Source organism: Leptodactylus fuscus, chromosome 1 (assembly GCF_031893055.1).
Source record: "Leptodactylus fuscus isolate aLepFus1 chromosome 1, aLepFus1.hap2, whole genome shotgun sequence".
Classification (NCBI taxonomy): Eukaryota; Metazoa; Chordata; class Amphibia; order Anura; family Leptodactylidae; genus Leptodactylus; species Leptodactylus fuscus.
The window spans coordinates 165,977,472-165,995,960 of NC_134265.1; the positions used below are offsets into that span (position 1 = coordinate 165,977,472).

General features: G+C 40.1%; 1 protein-coding gene across 4 annotated transcripts in view; it reads left to right on the forward strand.

Moving 5' to 3' along the window:
* LINGO2 (leucine rich repeat and Ig domain containing 2) overlaps window positions 1–18,489 on the forward strand; it is a 1,202,771-nt gene that overhangs the window by 149,775 nt on the left and 1,034,507 nt on the right. For 2 of the 4 annotated variants that reach the window (XM_075279372.1, XM_075279381.1), the window contains exon 2: window positions 4,392–4,458. The gene's annotated coding sequence lies outside the window, so the exon portion shown is untranslated. The remainder of the gene's footprint in view (window positions 1–4,391; window positions 4,459–18,489) is intronic. The other 2 variants (XM_075279389.1, XM_075279397.1) reach the window with 1 other exon arrangement.

Sequence of the window (18,489 nt, forward strand, 5' to 3'; positions counted from 1 at the left end):
ATATCTTGACATTTAACACATTAACCACTCGATGGCTTGGAGTCTTAACAGAATTCTTTTGATAGTTTTTCAATGTTTTTTTCTTGTCCTGTGACAAGGTATCCTGCTATAGCAAGTTATCACACTGCACAACATCAATTTAACCTGCACAACATCTGTATAATGAACATACGTTAGGTAATAATTTTAAAAATTTTTTAGTAAATGAACACTACCTATTACATTTTCAACATGGTTAACAGGTTGTACTATTACAATATCATGTAATAATATTTTACTGCTGTTCACATTTGTAAAGCTACATTTGGCTTTAATACAAAGTTAAAAACATAAGTTATACTGTGTTAGTAAGTAGCTAGTGTAGACAGACAAGTAACCACTCAACAACTCTATTTTCTGGTCTCCTGCAGGCCAATATAACATTGTGTAGATTTATTATTAAACTTCTTTTATAAACCTTGTTTATACTGTTTAACCATTTCTGTGCCTTGTAAGGGGGAATTCACACGGAGTAAAGTGGCGCGCAATCTGGCACGTATACGTGTGTCAGAAGTTTGTGCACTCAAAAAAAGATCCCATTGATTTCAATGGGAGTTATGATCGTATATGGCACGTAATTTTGCGCCCATAATTTTGTAAAAGTGAAAGTTACGATCCTAACTCCCATTGAAATCAATGGGATCTTTTTTGAGTGCACAAACTTCTGACACGTGTATACATGCCAGATTGAGCGCCACTTTACTCCGTGTGAATTCCCCCTTAGATAGATGAGTGGGGTTTAACGACAAGGAAACACGGCTCATCTGGGTAGGGTGTAGGTCTTAAGTTGAAATGCCATGTACCAAACATTTAGACCGGGAACCCACATGGCATAAACACGTTTTGGCTACAGCAGAAACGCCCTGATAGAAAACGTAGAGTTTTACAGTCCCTTCAGATCACAGTATTTCCGATGCAGTAGCGTGTCAATTGTACTTATGGAAATGCTTGTGGTTTCCCTATAGGTATAATGGAAACAGAAAGTCTGCTTTGAACTTTCTGTGAAAAGCGCTGTGGGAAAATACACAATGCTCTGCCACCATTTTTTTTTCAGCAACACTTTTTCGCTGCAGCCTGCTACATGAGGTCTTAGCCTTAGGCTAATTTTTTTTTGTGGGAAATTAGCCCAACTCATAGGTGGTGTGAACTTAAAATAAACAGTCTACCAATATGCAATATCTAGTATTTAGTTTTACTGTGATAAATCTGTCACATTTTACAACTGTAAAGTGTAAAACCTAGTATAAGTAAATCTGCCCTAATAACTTTCTGAAATTACTACAGCAATGGCATTTAGAACAATAGTAATAGTAATATAGTAAAATTATTCAACGTTTCAGGAACACTTCATTTCATTCATAGACAAGTCCATGTAATGAAAGGGTTTGTTCCATTCTGCATAACTGCTTCCTATAATGGAACCTCCCTCTTCATCAACTTTAGATTGTGGTTCCAGCTTCTTGAGTCCTGGGCAAACTCTACTGTCTGAGGTTCAGATACTCTATTTCCTCAATATGGAAAGTATAAACATGAAGAACTAAATGCTGCTGCAAGTGCTTGTGTGTAAAGTTACTATATCTATCTTTCTCACAATGTCAAACATTCTCTGAGTGGAAATTGTTGTAAATGCTACTTCCTATATGACACAGTAGAAGAATAACTATAGGTTTATAAATGTGTTATTAAAGCCCAGAACATGTTTCAATTGTACCTAACAATGGGACAGGCACTTTAAGCAAGCTGCTAAATAATAATGTAAATGCATTTCTTTATCATCTTTATGAAGATAGTCAACTTTTCCATCCTGACACATTATACTCATCCTTCACTCAAGCTGCAAATTAAGCATAAATCGCATCCCAACACGGTTCATGCACCCCAAATGCACCCTGCAACCACCACCACCTGGCTCAGCGGAAACTGCGCTAACATATACAGGCATCTCCCCAAAAGTCATACACCTCAAAAAAGCAAAGGGTTCATAGAGCAACACAGAGTAACCTTAAATGGGTAACCAAAGGGTTCAGTGCTATATGTATAAGAAATTATAAGAAATGACAGAAACTGCAAACATCTTTTAAATAGAGATGAGTGAACAGTAAATATTTGACTACTCGAATCGAATATTGAATCCTATTATACTCTATGGGGGAAAAATGCTCGTTTCAGGGGTAGGCAACATTCGATCAAATTCTACTTACCAAGTCCACGAGCGAGATTCGGGCTGGATTCTCCGAGAAGTCTCCTCCGTGCGTGGCGTCTTCCGGCTCTGAATTCACTCTGCCAGGCACCGGGCCTGGGCAGAGCTGACTGCGCATGTCCGCACTACAAGAAAATGGCCGCTTACAGTCAAAGTGGCCATTTTCTTGTAGCGCAGGCATGCGCTGTCGGCTCTGCCCAGGCCCGATGCCTGGCAGAGTGAATTTAGAGCCGGAAGACGCCGCGGGGAAGCTGCACGGAGAAGACTTCTAAAAGTTAGGCGAAGAACCAGCATTGATTGGCTGACTGTATAGCATTCGGCACATCAACGCTGGTTCTGCATCGAATTTTTCCATTCAAATAGCGAGTGGTACTCGATCGAGTACGAGTATTTCGAATAACGTAGTATTCGATCGAACACCTACTCGATCAAATACTTCTCGCTCATCTCTACTTTTAAAATAAATAGGGTAGAAATAGAATAATATTTAAAAGTCTTTGATTCTAGGCTTGGAAGATCTTCTGTAGTGAAGTGGACACAACCAGCTCTCTTTGCTGCTTACACAGATGTGACAAAAGTTCTTAGGTCTCACCTTCTATTAAGGCTAGTGCTCAGCCACACCTTCCTGCCAGGGTGTTCCTCTCCTGTCACTCCCTGAGGTAGGGGATGAACAACTCATCTTTGGGAAAGCTATGTGTCTCTACTGACTCTGGAGATCAGCCCAGAGGCACCCCCTTTCCTTTCTCATGATCAATAAACCAAAACAATGCATTTCCGCCACGGTTTTCTCCCACATCGTTTTTTGGCTGTGGCCCACTATGTGGGGCCTTAACCTTAAAATCTTTATAGGCAATTCCAGCTCTACTCTGGTGACTAAGACATTCAAGTAAAGGATAGAATTAGATATATTGATACTAATGCTTGCTTTTCTTTTAAATGTTGAAATATTTGAAATTGAAAGCTTTTTACATAGTTATTGTGCATTTCACAGATACAGTTAATATATATGTAAAATGTTTAATATAAATTCATGCAAGAATGCATAAAAGTATGAAATACCTCATACAGTATATAAAAAATACATATAGGAGATTAAAGGGGCTCTATCAGCAAAATTATGCTAATAGAGCCCCACATATGCGTGAATAGCCTTTAAAAAATCTATTCAGGCACCGCTAAAGTTATATTAAACTACCCCCTCCGCGTTTTAAAATAAAACCCTAAAAAAGAATATGTTAAATTTATATATTGTGCACGGTGGGCGAGCATTCAGGGTCCGACGTCATCTTCAGCCATGCCTCCTCTTCCAGCGATGTCTTCGGGTCCCGTCTTCCTCCGCTGCTCGCGAACTGCCATTGATAAAAAAAAATGTCACAGGTGCATGCGCGGTAGCAGCATGCTACTGCGCATGCATCGACGCCATTTTTTATCAATGGCAGTTCGCAAGCGCCGGAGGAAGACGGGACCCGAAGACATCGCTGGAAGAGGAGGTGTGGCTGAAGATGACGTCGGACCCTGAATGCCTGCCCACCATGCATGATAGATGACTTTAACATATTCTTTTTTAGGGTTTTATTTTAAAATGCGGAAGGGGTAGTTTAATATAACTTTAGCGGTGCCTGAATAGATTTTTTAAAGGCTATTCACGCATATGTGGGGCATTTTGCTGATAGAGCCCCTTTAATCACAGAGTGGTGATGCATTCATTAGCTTAATACTATTAGGCGATCTTATACTATAATACAGATGCTTCAATACAAACACATTTATCTGTTGACAGATCCTATAAATATCTTTTCAGTATATTCCGAAATTGTAAAATATAACAAAAATCAATATAGATTATCATTAGCCTTACACATAAAACAATAATAATTTTAATCTAAATCATATTTTGACTGTTATACTACAAGAAGGGAGGTTTTTTACTTACCCCGTGAAATGTCAAGTTTGATAATAAATTGAAAAATGTGCAGTTGTAATGAAAACCATCTTATAGCTTTAAAGTAGAGGAAATCATATTGAACTGGGTGACAGGGCATGAAATGGGAATATGAGATAAGTCTTTGCATATCTTATTGAATGGGAATGTTTTGAAACACAAGGTCACTTGACATATTGGTGTTAATTATTTATTTATTTTTCCTTATAGAATGGACTTTACATATACTTCTTAAGCCATTTCCTGATTGTAAGGATGCACCATTGATAAGGTCAAGGTAATTTGCCATTTTTTCCCTTGTCTATTGCATCAGTTTTTCAGGGTGACTAAATTTATCATTGTAGTAAAACTCGAGCCTTATTTAAATAAGAAAAAAAAATCCTAATTTACTTTTTTTTTCCATTAAGATCTCATTTTACAAAGAGAATGCAGCCCAGGAGTAAAGTTGTACTAGCTGAAGAGAACTAGTGAATCACAGAACTCTCATTCATTTTATAGATGTGTCTTTCTTTATTTTTTCTTTTGAATGGACATGTCCGGATATGAGTCTTTTCACAAGAGGTCTATCCTATGTATGTGTTTGTATGGCACAGATTGGTTGTATTTCAATTACAGCCTGTCAAGGGTTTTGTTAGCACATCATGACATTGTATTGAATAATCACATTGAACAAATTGAATACTAATAAGATTAGGGTAAATACATCTATACTACTGAGAAGGACAAGACAATATGAGAAAAGCATGTTTTTAAAGTCTTCATTAAAATGTCCTACCATTTTATTGAGGTGTAATCTTTATAACTCATTTACCTAGCTGGTTGTCCTGCTGGATGTGACATACAGTGTTGGCCAAAAGTATTGGCACCCCTGCAATTCTGTCAGATAATACTCTTGCAAATTGCAATCACAAATTCTTTGGTATTATTATCTTCATTTATTTTGTATTCAATGGAAAACCACAAAAATAATTGTCAAAAAGCCAAATTGGATATAATTCCACACCAAACATAAAAAGGGGTGGACAAAAGTATTGGCACTGTTTGAAAAATCATGTGATGCTTCTCTAATTTGTGTAATTAACAGCACCTGTTACTTACCTGAGGCACATAACAGGTGGTGCAATAACTAAATCACACTTGCAGCCAGTTGAAAGGGATTAAAGTTGACTCAACCTCTGTCCTGTGTCCTTGTGTGTACCACATTGAGCATGGAGAAAAGAACTGTCTGAGGACTTGAGAAGAAAAATTGTGAGGAAGCATGAGCAATCTCAAGGCTACAAGTCCATCTCCAAAGACATGAATGTTCCTGTGTCTACCGTGCGCAGTGTCATCAAGAAGATTAAAGCCCATGGCACTGTGGCTAACCTCCCCAGATGTGGACGGAAAAGAAAAATTGACGAGAGATTTCAATGCAAGATTGTGCGGATGGTGGATAAAGAACCTCGACTAACATCCAAACAAGTTCAAGCTGCCCTGCAGTCCGAGGGTACAACAGTGTCAACCCGTACTATCTGTGAGACATAATTGGCATTGTTACATAAAAAAGTGCACTAAAAGACTTACATGTTATTTAACCCACAACCTACACAGTGAACACCATAAGAAAAATAAAGAAAACACATATTACAGCAATTAATATTTTTGTTGAGTTTGCCTCTCATAAATGTAGTAAAATGTCATCAAAAAGTTGAATTTATTCCAAAACAGAACAGAGAAAAACTCATCCCACAAAATATATGCCCTTACATAACTAAATCAACTAAATAATTAAAAAGCTATGGTTAAGAATGTAGTGATGCAAAAACAAAACATTTCTTACAGTAGTATTATTGTGCAAAAAAAGTAAAATGTAAAAAAATACTTCATAAATTGGGTATTTCTGTAATTATACTGACACAGAATAATATCAACATGTCATTTACACTCAGTTGTGAATCGTATTAACAAAAAATAAACTCAAAATTTAAGAATTGCTTTTTTTAAAGCATGATATGGTTTCAAATGCTTAATATGTATTCCAAAATATTTAAAAATACAAATTGTTGTGGTAAAATCAAACCTATATAAATCAACATCAATGGAAAAATAAAAAAAAAACATTTATGAGACGAAAAGCAAAAAACATGCCTTGTCCTGCCATTAGGCTGAGTTCACACAGAGTTTTTTGGTCAGGAATTTGGTCAGGAATCTGCCTCAAAATCCTGACCAAAATACACATCACCATACAGTCCTATGTATTTTTTTTTTTTTTTTCTGCTAGTGGATTTTCCGCTAGTAGAAAAAAAAAAGAGACATGTCCATTCTTCAGGCAATTTCCACCTCAGGAATGGGAGGTGGAAAATTTTTGCCAAAAACTGCTGCTAACCTCAAAAAACACCAGGCGGATTTTCCACCTCCCATTGACTTGTATTGATTTTTTCAGGCAGAAACACCTGAAAAACGCTTCAAAACGCGCCTCCAAAAAATGCTTCCAAAAACGCCTCGTGAATTTTCCCGAAGCAGATTTTTCCTGACCAAATTCCTGACCAAAAAACTCCATGTGAACTCAGCCTTAAGGGTTAAAAAAAAGTTTGTCTCCTGAACCTAACATGTTAATCTAGCCCCATTGCTAAGATATTGCTGTTTTGTCAATATTTAAATGAGCTTTTTTGAGCAATGAGGGATTGCAGTTGCTCCAATGAGCTCATTTGCATATTGACAAAAACTGTGAAATTTTAACAAGAAAGGCACAGAATCATAAGGTGAAAACACTGTTTGAGTCAGGTAACCCTAGCCTATATAATCTATCTAGCTGTGGGACTGATATGTTGTGTTCTAGTGACAAATTCACTTTAAAGGGATCCTATCATACAAATGCTTTTTTTCTGAGTAACACATCAGAATAGCCTTGAGAAAAGCTATTCTTCTCCTACCTTTCGTTGTCTTCTCCGCACCCCTCGTTCGCCTGAAATCCCGTTTTTTGTCGGTATGCAAATGAGTTGTCTCGCAGCACTGGGGGTAGGCCCCAGCGCTCAAACAGCAGTGAGGGCGTCCCCAATGCTGCGAGAGAACTCTTTCCAGCACTGCCTCCATCTTCGTCAGCAGCGTCCTTTTCATCCTTTTCTTCCGGCGCAGGTTTCAAACTTCTAGGCCTCGGCCTCGGACAGAGTAGACTGCATGTACCCACAGGCCACGAGAAAATGGCCGCTTACACAGTATTGTACTAAGAAAAAAAAGCGTTTATATGATATGATCCCTTTAACTTAATTTGAGATCAGTTCAGTGTGAACACATCTATATGAGAAAGAAAAACACCCAAAGCAAACTCATTATGGAAAGGGGATTCTCTTATTCATTTATTTTCCCGTAGCACTTGCACTCCTACCTTTACAAAGAAGCTGCACCCTAGTAGTGAATTGTAAGGGTTTTACCTCTGTAGTTTGATTGTACATATACATTGCTTTTACTTCACAGATATCTCTGCAGGTGACATAAACAGCAGCATTTTTCCATATTTTGGTCTAGATATGTTGTTGTTTTTTCTTATTCTTGTGCAATGTCAGCACTGTGACTGCTAGAAATAAGCAGAAGGATCTTAGCTGCAGGTGTTAAAGTATAGCAGCTGCTTCCAACCAAAACAAGATATTGGGGAGTTAATTGCTTGGCATCTATCAACACCTTTACTTGGATCTGGAAGCACCAAGGGGCTGGTTCTTAGTTAAAGTCAAAACATATTTGGAAAGTGTCTTATTTTAATGGTTTTAACTGCCTACTTCAACACATTAGATAAGACAATTTTGCCTTCCCACCTCCATAAAATAACAGGCTATTGCTATTATCTCAGTGACATTTTGTTTATTTTAATATTGTCATTGATGGTACCCAGGATTACTGATTGGATTGAACCAGTACTCACAGTGATTATAATCTTGAGTTATATTGCTAAGTGTTTAACCCCTTCCTGACATCCACAGTATGTTGGCGGATGTCAAGTTTTAAAGATGGCAGCCACTTTTCACCCAGAGCTAATGCCTAGGATCAGAGTTCACTCTGCACTGTGTCCTCTCAAAGGGAAAAAATCCCTCAGGCGCTATCCTGTTATTATGACAGCCAGAAGCCCTCTGTAGGCTCCCAGATCTGTCATAGTATTATAGCTATTGAGGCTGGTCTATATAGCTATATAGCAAATGTCCCACAGACAGCAATTCAGTTATATTGGCGTCTATGGGACAATGTATTCAAACAATTACAGGTTCACGGTCCACTGGAGGGACTAATATTATTTTAAGAAAAGGGGTTTTCCAAAGAAAAAACAATAAAAAAAAAAAAAAAAATCATATCACCCCCTATTCCCTAGATTTGAAATAAAACTAAGCATAAACATAAACATATACATCCCAATGTCTGAAACTGCCCCATAAAATTTTTTTTTCCATATGGCGAATACGTGAAAAAAAAAAAAAAAATTCAGAATTGCCAAACTGCCCTTTTTCACCATAAACACCATAGAAACAAAGCCTGTCACTCAGAGCTTGAAGCATTTTAGGAAGAAAAGCGCCAGTCAACTCCTCCTTTCTTGTGAGAGGTAGCAGCGGTAAGTATGGTAGGGTATTGCTTGCCTTTTATAGAAGAACTCTACCGTCTAGTGAACAACTGTAGCCAGGTATAGGCATATCAGGTATGGCAATGTAGAATGCGGCCCATCAGCCAAGTGACATAAGCTGAACAAGGACTGCTATGTTGCATAGGCGTAGAAATGGTGGAATGGGGTCAGATTATTTGTTTATACTATGGGAGATCGTGGACCAGTCAGTGGTGATATGTGATCGAGATCATTTAGCTGCAGGGGGGACTGCAGTGGAAGATCAAAGTGGCCAGGAATCACACAGACGTGTTACTTCCTTCAGAGTAGAAACCTCCACAGATGAGCCATTGGTCAAGATAATCAATTTAACTGGAACCCCCATTTACACGGGATGCAGTACTCCCTGGCAGCAAAGGGCTATGTTCAGGCCAGCGTGGTTGCAGATAAGTCTGTAAATATAGAAATGTCCTTTAAGCTGTCAGGCAGGGTAGGGTTAGATCAAACTGTTAGTAGTATTTTCTCCTTGGAGGATGGGAGTTTTTTTGGCTTTGGTAGGTGGTGTGTCCTGTCAATAGCAGGATCTAATTCGAAGCCTCAGGTAACAAACTGGCAAAAAAGTCAATGAGAAATATATCGAGCTTATAACAATTTCTGGGATACCCCTGAAGTACAGGTAGTTTCACCTTGACCAATCCTCAATGTCAGCTAGTTTATACTTTAATGCCTCAACCTCATCCTCATCCTCATCATATTGTAAATACAGTTTACTAGACTATTATGTGCAGAAGTCAATTCAGCCATATTGCCCTCTATGTGTGAGGTGTGTTCACTTAAGGATTGAAACTCGTATTGAAGGGCATGGAAGGATTTCTGCAAATCTTGATATATAGATGGTTGTAGATCAGATAAAAACTCTTTCATAGTGGCAACCATAATGGGCACATCAGGGAGTATGGTAAGAGGTGAGGAAGACGACTCCTTAGGGGAATGGCAATGTCTAGCTCATGTCTTACCTGAGTCTGGATTAGGAAAAGAAAGTCCCGGAGCTGTATTCCTAGGTGGGCTGAAGATTTACAGGGATATCAGCAGGTACCAGAGGAGGGCTGGTTTTAGACAAACTGGGGCCCCGGGCAAGATTAAAATCAGAGCCCTAAATGCTTATATACGAACAATGCCAACATATTTCCAGTGGCAGCCCATTAATAACGCCTCCTTTCTCCTCCTAAAACAGTAACAACCACCCCACTTATGACCACATACAATTCAAATAACCACCTTGGTACCACCTAAGAGATTTTTGCACCCTCTCATCAGTTATTATAGCACCTCCTTATAAATAATAATAATATAATTGTATAATATAAATTCCCCCTTATAATAGCCCACGTATATTTAACAGCCCCCTTATATATAAAAATCTCCCCCTTATAATAACCTCCCTTAAATATAATAATTCCTCTCTTAAAATAGTGCCTCTTATGTATAATAGTTCTTCCATTTTTGCTCCCTTAGATTTAATGGTTCCCCCACTATAAATATAAGCCCCTCTATAAATAATATTTGCTCCCTTAGAAGGTAAATCCTATCCCTTACCATCAAACAATAAATGTTGTACTCGCCCTACCGCACTCCCATGATGAGCGGAGCAGCCACAGACTCTCCCTGTAGTAGTGGCACAGGTGGCGTGATGCAGTGATGTCATCAAACCACTTGTGCCGCGACATCCTATGCATTACAGTATGTCTTCTATGGCAGAGCAGGGACTTTTCAATTCCCTGCTCTGTCATGGAATTAATCAGTATTGGCGTGCACAGCTGTGGAGCTCCCAGAGTCCATAGCAACAGGCTAAAAGTCTGGTGCTCAAATTCTTTGGGATATTGCCAAGCTCCCCTCCCCCTCAAAAGCCCTGTACTAGAGTATCCATCAGAGTTAGCTCTGCTGGAATAAAGGCAGGGCTACTAGAGAAACAAAGCAGTAGTTCCGCAAGTCCCAATCTGAGCTGTACACCCTCAATATAGCTTTTAAAGCCAGAACGCTTTGTACTGGAGTGCAATGCGCCATTTTGGGAGGACTCCGAGACTGGAAAGAAGTGGGTGAGCTTCACTGGACTCCATTTTTCTTGCATTTAGGCATAATAGGGGAAGCTGTATGTGGCAGAAAGTCCGAGGATTGGACATTTGGGCTGATAGAAACCAGTATAGCTGCTGTGTTGCCAATGAAGTCCTGCAGCTAAAACCTCATGCAGGTATCTTCAAGCTCAGGTAGACAGGTCCCCCTCCCCCCACCCCCATTGTACAGAATATTAAATGGTACCATTGTAAAGTATAATTTATCCTGCAACCATTAAGCCCTCATATGTTGTGAATTAATATAATAATAATAATAATAATAATAATAATAATAATAATAATAATAATACATTTTATTTATATAGCGCCAACATATTCCGCAGCACTGTACAATTTATAGGGTTCAGATACAGACATACATAACAAAGAACATAATTTCACACAATGGGACTGAGGGCCCTTCTCAAAAGAGCTTACAATCTATGAGGTAGAGGGGGTGACACAAGAGGTAGCAGGGGCGGCATTGCTTATACAGTGTTCAGACAATTTTGTGCATTAGGAATTGTGATAGGCTTGTCTGAAAAGATGCGTCTTTAGTTTGCGTTTGAAACTGTAGAAGTTGGGAGTTAATCTTATTGTCCGGGGTAGAGCATTCCAGAGAAGTGGTGCAGCTGGGGAGAAGTCTTGTATACGAGCGTGGGAGGTTCTGATAATAGAGGATGTAAGTGTTAGGTCATTGAGTGAGCGGAGAGCACGGGTTGGGCGGTAGACAGAGATGAGGGAAGAAATGTAGGGAGGTGCGGCATTATGGAGAGCCTTGTGGATGAGAGTAATAACTTTATATTTTATTCTATAATGAATAGGCAGCCAGTGTAGTGACTGGCACAGACCAGAGGCATCGCTGTAGCGTCTAGCCTGATAGATGAGCCTGGCCGCTGCATTCAGAATAGATTGTAGAGGGGAGAGTTTAGTGAGGGGAAGACCGATTAGTAAGGAGTTACAGTAGTCAAGGCGAGAATGAATCAGAGAGACAATAAGTGTCTTTAGTGTATCTCTGGTAAGAAAAGGGCGTATTCTGGAGATGTTTTTGAGGTGGAGGTGACATGAACGTGTGAGTGATTCAATATGAGGGGTGAAGGAAAGGTCTGCGTCAAATATGACCCCGAGGCAGCAGGCATGCTGCCTAGGAGTTATAGTAAGGCCTGAGACTGCAATGGATATACAGTCCTATGAAAAAGTTTGGGCACCCCTATTAATCTTAATCATTTTTAGTTCTAAATATTTTGGTGTTTGCAACAGCCATTTCAGTTTGATATATCTAATGACTGATGGACACAGTAATATTTCAGGATTGAAATGAGGTTTAGTGTACTAACAGAAAATGCGCAATATGCATTAAACCAAAATTTGACCAGTGCAAAAATATGGGCACCTCAACAGAAAAGTGACATTAATATTTAGTACATCCTCCTTTTGCAAAGATAACAGCCTCTAGTCGCTTCCTGTAGCTTTTAATCAGTTCCTGGATCCTGGATGAAGGTATTTTGGACCATTTCTTTCTACAAAACAATTCAAGTTCAGTTAAGTTTCATGGTCGCCGAACATGGACAGCCCGCTCTCAAATGATCTGAAAACAAAGATTGTTCAACATGGTTGTTCAGGGGAAGGATACAAAACGTTGTCTCAGAGATTTAACCTGTCAGTTTCCACTGTGAGGAACATAGTAAGGAAATGGAAGACCACAGGGACAGTTCTTGTTAAGCCCAGAAGTGGCAGGCCAAGAAAAATATCAGAAAGGCAGAGAAGAAGAATGGTGAGAACAGTCAAGGACAATCCACAGACCACCTCCAAAGAGCTGCAGCATCATCTTGCTGCAGATGGTGTCACTGTGCATCGGTCAACTATACAGCGCACTTTGCACAAATAGAAGCTGTATGGGAGAGTGATGAGAAAGAAGCCGTTTCTGCACGTACGCCACAAATAGAGTTGCCTGAGGTATGAAAAAGCACATTTGGACAAGGCAGCTTCATTTTGGAAACAAAAATTGAGTTGTTTGGTTATAAAAAAAAGGCGTTATGCATGGCGTCCAAAAAGAAACAGCATTCCAAGAAAAACACATTCTACCCACTGTAAAATTTGGTGGAGGTTCCATCATGCTTTGGGGCTGTGTGGCCAATGCCGGCATCGGGAATCTTGTTAAAGTTGAGAGTCGCATGGATTCCACTCAGTATCAGCAGATTCTTGAGAATAATGTTCAAGAATCAGTGACGAAGTTGAAGTTACGCCGGGGATGGATATTTCAGCAAGACAATGATCCAACACACCGCTCCAAATCCTCAGGCATTCATGCAGAGGAACAATTACAATGTTCTGGAATGGCCATCCCAGTCCCCAGACCTGAATATCATTGAACATCTGTGGGATGATTTGAAGCGGGCTGTCCATGCTCGGCGACCATCTAACTTAACTGAACTTGAATTGTTTGTCCAAAATACCTTTATCCAGGATCCAGGAACTGATTAAAAGCTACAGGAAGCGACTAGAGACTAGAGTTATCTTTGCAAAAGGAGGATCTACTAAATATTAATGTCACTTTTCTGTTGAGGTGTCCATACTTTTGCAGCGGTCAAATTTTGGTTTAATGCATATTGCACATTTTCTGTTAAATGTACAGTAAACCTCATTTCAATCCTGAAATATTACTGTGTCCATCAGTTATTAGATATATCAAACTGAAATGGCTGTTGCAAATACCAAAATATTTAGAACTAAAAATGATTAAGATTAACCCCTTAGCGACCTTTGACGTACTATTACGTCATGGACGCGAGGTACTTCGCGCACCATGAAGTAATATTACGTCATGGTGATTCCGCCCGCTCACTAGCTGAGCGGGCGGAATCGGAACTGAGTGATAGCTGTTACTGACAGCTATCACCCTTTTCCATAACCTCCGGTCGGTACTTTTACCGATCGGAGGTTTTAACCCTTTGATTGCGATGGTCAAACATGACCACCGCAAACAAAGGGTGCCGTGATCTCTCCCCCCCCCCCTGCCGGCACCCCCCGGACCGAGATCGGGGGGTGCCGGTATCTGTAGTACGTAGTCTGGGGTCTGGTTAGTGACCCCAGACAGCCCTGAGCACTCACTTACTTACCTGGTGCTCCCGGCGTCTTCTGGAAGTGAGCTGTCCCGTCCGCACAGCTCACTTCCTGTGTCTAGAGTGAGACACGTGCAGGCTGTCACTGCAGCCTGTGTCTCAGTCTAGAGTAGAGAATCAGTGATGCAATCACTGATCCATGTGTCCCATAGACACAAGAACAAGTAAAAAAAAAAGTGTAAAAAAAAAAAAAAAAGTATTTGAAAACAATTAATAAAGTTATAAAGTCCCAAAAATCCCTTTTTTCTATAAAAAATGAATTATGTAAAAAAAACACAAAAAATTAATAAAAACAATACATATTTGGTATTGTCGCTTCCGTAACAACCTGTACAACAAAACTGAAACAATATTTAATGTACACAGTGAACGGCGGTAAAAAATAACGGAAAAAACCCGCCGGAAGTAGTGATTTTTCGCCATCTCACCTTACAAAATGTGCTATAAAAAGTGATCAAAAAGTCATATGCACCCCAAAATAGTACCAATAAAATGCACAGGTTGTCCCGCAAAAAATAAGCCCTCAACCAACACTGTCAAGCGAAAAATAAAAATGTTACGCCTCTCAGAAGATGGCGATGCAAAAATCACTGATTTATGTCCCCAAATGTGTTTTTGTTCTGCAGACTTAGTATCGCATAAAAAAATAACATAAATGAGGTATCGCCGTAACCGTACCAACCCGCAGAATAAAGGTCACATGTTACTTATACTGTACGCTGCATGGCGAAAAATGTAAAAGGTAAAACTCAATACCAGAATTGATTTTTTCTCTTTTAAATCCAGCAAAAAAAGAGTTAATAAAATGTAATCAGTAAGTTTTAGGCACCCCAAGATGGTGTCATTACAAAATACATTGTATCCCGCAAACAACAAGCCCTTATATGGCCACGTCAGCAGAAAAATAAAGAAAATATAGCCTCTACCAATGTGAAGACAAAATCACGCAAAATCGCCAAATCATTAGAACACAACTGGGTGCGGCAGGCAGGGAATGTATAAGCTGTGCAAGCGAATATCAGGGGACACCCTATATTTACAGCTTATGAGGGAAAATATACCAGAAGTGACCCCCAAAGTGACCCCAGTGTGACTCCCCCAATCATAGGAGCTACTGGGGGTACAGTAGGGAATTTAGTGTCTGCAATGTCCTCCGCACCGCTTATATATTCCCTCTTTGCCATCCGCTGTGCAGTCACGTCCGGGATACTAATACTACACTACACCCCCTGATAAATTATTTTAGGGGTGCAGTTTTCAAACTGCGGTCACTCCTTTGGGGAATCCAGTTTTCTGGTACCTTACAGGCTCTACAAACATGACATGGCGTCTAGATACCAAACATCTGAATCTGTACTCCAAAAGCCGCATCGCGCTCCTTCCCTTCTGCCCCCTGCTGTGTGCCCAAACTGCAGTTTATGCCACATGTATGACACTGGTGTAACCGGGGTAATGTCATATGTGAGTATAAACTGATATTAGGGCACATGTATGACACTGGTGTACCCCGGATAACGTACGTAATGTCATATGTGGGTATAAACTGATATTAGGGCCCAGCCAGACACAGAAGGGAAGAAGGTTATTTGGTTTTTGGAGCACAGACTTAGACGGTTTGGTTTTTGGATGCCATGGCACTTTTGCAGAGACTCTAAAATTTCCCCTACAAAATGGGGTCACTTCTTGGGGAATTCCAGTTTACTGGCACCTCCAGGGCTCTGCAAAAACAACATGGCACCCCGAAAGTCCCTCTAAATCTGTACCCCAAAAGCTATAAAGCGCAGTGCTCCTTCCCTTCTGAGCCCTGCTGTGCACCCAAGCAGCAGTTTATACCCACATAAATAATTTTTTTGCCCCTCGGGATCGCCCACTTAATAGTTTTAGGAGTGCAGGTCTCTGACAATACAAAGTGGGTGCAATGCATTGGATACCAAAATGGCATATTTCTTTAAAAATTTCAAATTTTGGGAAGCATTTTTAGTCTCAAAATCATAATACCACTTGATACATTCCTTGATGGGTGTAGTTTCTAAAATGGGGTCACTTTTGAGGGGTTTCTATTGTATTGATACTTTAGGGGCTCAGCAAATCCGACATGGCACCTCAAAACTATTCCAGCAATATATGCCCTCCAAAATCCAAATAGCGCTCTTTCCATTCTGAGCCCCAACATGTACCCATACAGCAGATTATGATCCCATATGGGGTATTGCCGTGTTCAGGGGAAATTGTGTAACAAACTGTGGGGGGCTCTTAATTCTCTAAGTACTTGCAAAAATTAAAAATATGGCGCTAAATGGACGATTTATTGGAAAAAAAGTAATTTTTCATTTTCACATCTCAATGGTAAAAAAATCTGTGAAACACCTGTAGGGTCCAAGTGCTCACTATACCCCTTGATAAATTCCTTGAGGGGTCTAGTTTCCAAAATGGGGTGACATTTTGGGGTTTTCCACTGTTTTGGCACCTTGGGGGCTTTGCAATCGGGGCATGGCGCCTGAAAAATATTCTAGCAAAATCTGGCCTACAAAATCCAATTAGTGCTCCATCCGTTCTGAGAGCGACCGTGTGCCCGTACATTAGGGTACCAGCACATATGGGGTATTGTCGTGTTCGGGAGAAATTGTGTAACAAAATGTGGGGTGCAGTTTCTCCTTTAAACCTTAGTAAATGTGTAAATTCTAGGGCTAAATGAATATATTAGTGACAGAAATTGAAAAATGTAAATTTGACCTCCATTTTGTTTTAATTGTTGTGAAATGCTGAAAGGGTTAAGAAACTTTCTAACTGCTGTTTTAGATTCTTTCAGGAGTGCAGTTTTTAGAATGGGGTGACTTTTGGGGGGTTTATTAGAGAGGCCTTTCAAGTTCCCTTCAGAACTGAACTGGTCCCTTGAAAAATGTGTTTTGGAAATTTTCTTGAAAATTTAGAAAATTACTGCTTGACTTGTAAGCCTTATAATATCTGAAAAAAATGAAAGGGTGCTTAAAATTTGATTGCTACATAAATCAGAGACATGGTTAATTATATTTATGAAAAAATTCGGGTAGTATGACTTTCTATTTCAAAGACTTGCAATTTCAAAGTTTGAAAACTGCATTTTTTTCAAAATTTTCACCAAATTTCCTATTTTTTCATAATTAAAGACAAAACATATCAACGAAAATTTACTACTGACATGAAGTACAATGTGTTACGAAAAAACAATCTCAGAATCACTTGTGTAAGTTAAAGCGCCTCAAAGTTATCGCCATTTAAAGTGATACATGTCAGATTTGAAAAAAGAGGCCTGGTCCTTAAGTCACTTTTGGGCTGTGTCTCTAAGGGGTTAATAGGGGTGCCCAAACTTTTTCATAGGACTGTATCAGGGACAGATCTGTTAGATGGTGGAAACAGTAGTAGTTCAGTCTTAGAGAGATTTAGTTTCAGATAGAGTGAGGACATGATATTAGAGACAGCAGAGAGACAGTCACTGGTGTTCTGTATGAGTGCAGGGGTGATGTCACGGGAAGATGTGTATAGTTGGGTGTCATCAGCATAGAGATGGTACTGGAAGCCAAATCTGGCGATGGTTTGTCCAATGGGGGCTGTGTAGAGAGAAAAGAGCAGGGGGCCTAGGACCGAGCCCTGAGGAACCCCAACAGCAAGGGAAAGAGGGGAGGAAACAGAGCCCGCGAATGATACACTGAAGGTGCGGTCTGAGAGATAAGAGGAGAACCAGGAGAGTGCAGTGTCCTTGAGGCCGACTGAGCGGAGCATAGTGAGGAGCAGTTGATGGTCAACAGTGTCAAAAGCTGCAGAGAGGTCCAGAAGAATAAGAAGAGAGAAGTCACCATTGGATTTAGCCATCAGGAGATCATTAGAGACTTTTGTGAGAGCTGTTTCAGTAGAGTGCAGAGCGCGGAAACCAGATTGTAAGGGGTCAAGCAGAGAGTTAGCAGAGAGATAACGGATTAACCGAGAATAAACCAGGCGTTCCAAAAGTTTAGAGATGAAGGGGAGGTTAGAGACGGGTCGATAGTTAGCAGCACAGGATGGGTCCAGGGAGGGTTTTTTCAGTAGCGGGGTTATAACAGCATGCTTGAAGGAGGATGGGAAGATTCCAGAAGAGAGAGAGAGGATAAATATTTTAGTAAGGTAAGTAGTGACAGCAGGGGACAGAGATTGGAGAAGGTGTGAGGGGAAGGGGTCACTACTGCAGGTTGTGGGGCGAGATGAAGAAAGTAGCTGGGAGACTTCCTCTTCTGTAACAGGTTCAAAAGATGAGAATGGACAGTCTGAAGTGCGGCTGGTGAGGGGATCAGTACTATCGTAGGTGTGGGAGTCAATGCCACCTGGGGCTTGGGCAGTAATTTCCTGACGGATCTTATCAATTTTATCATGGAAATACATGGCCAGGTCATCAGCACTAAGGTCTGTGAATGGCATCTGTACCTTGGGTGTGAGTAAGGAGTGAAAGGTTTCAAAAAGCCTTTTAGGGTTGCTGGAGAGAGAAGAGATGAGGGCGGTGAAAT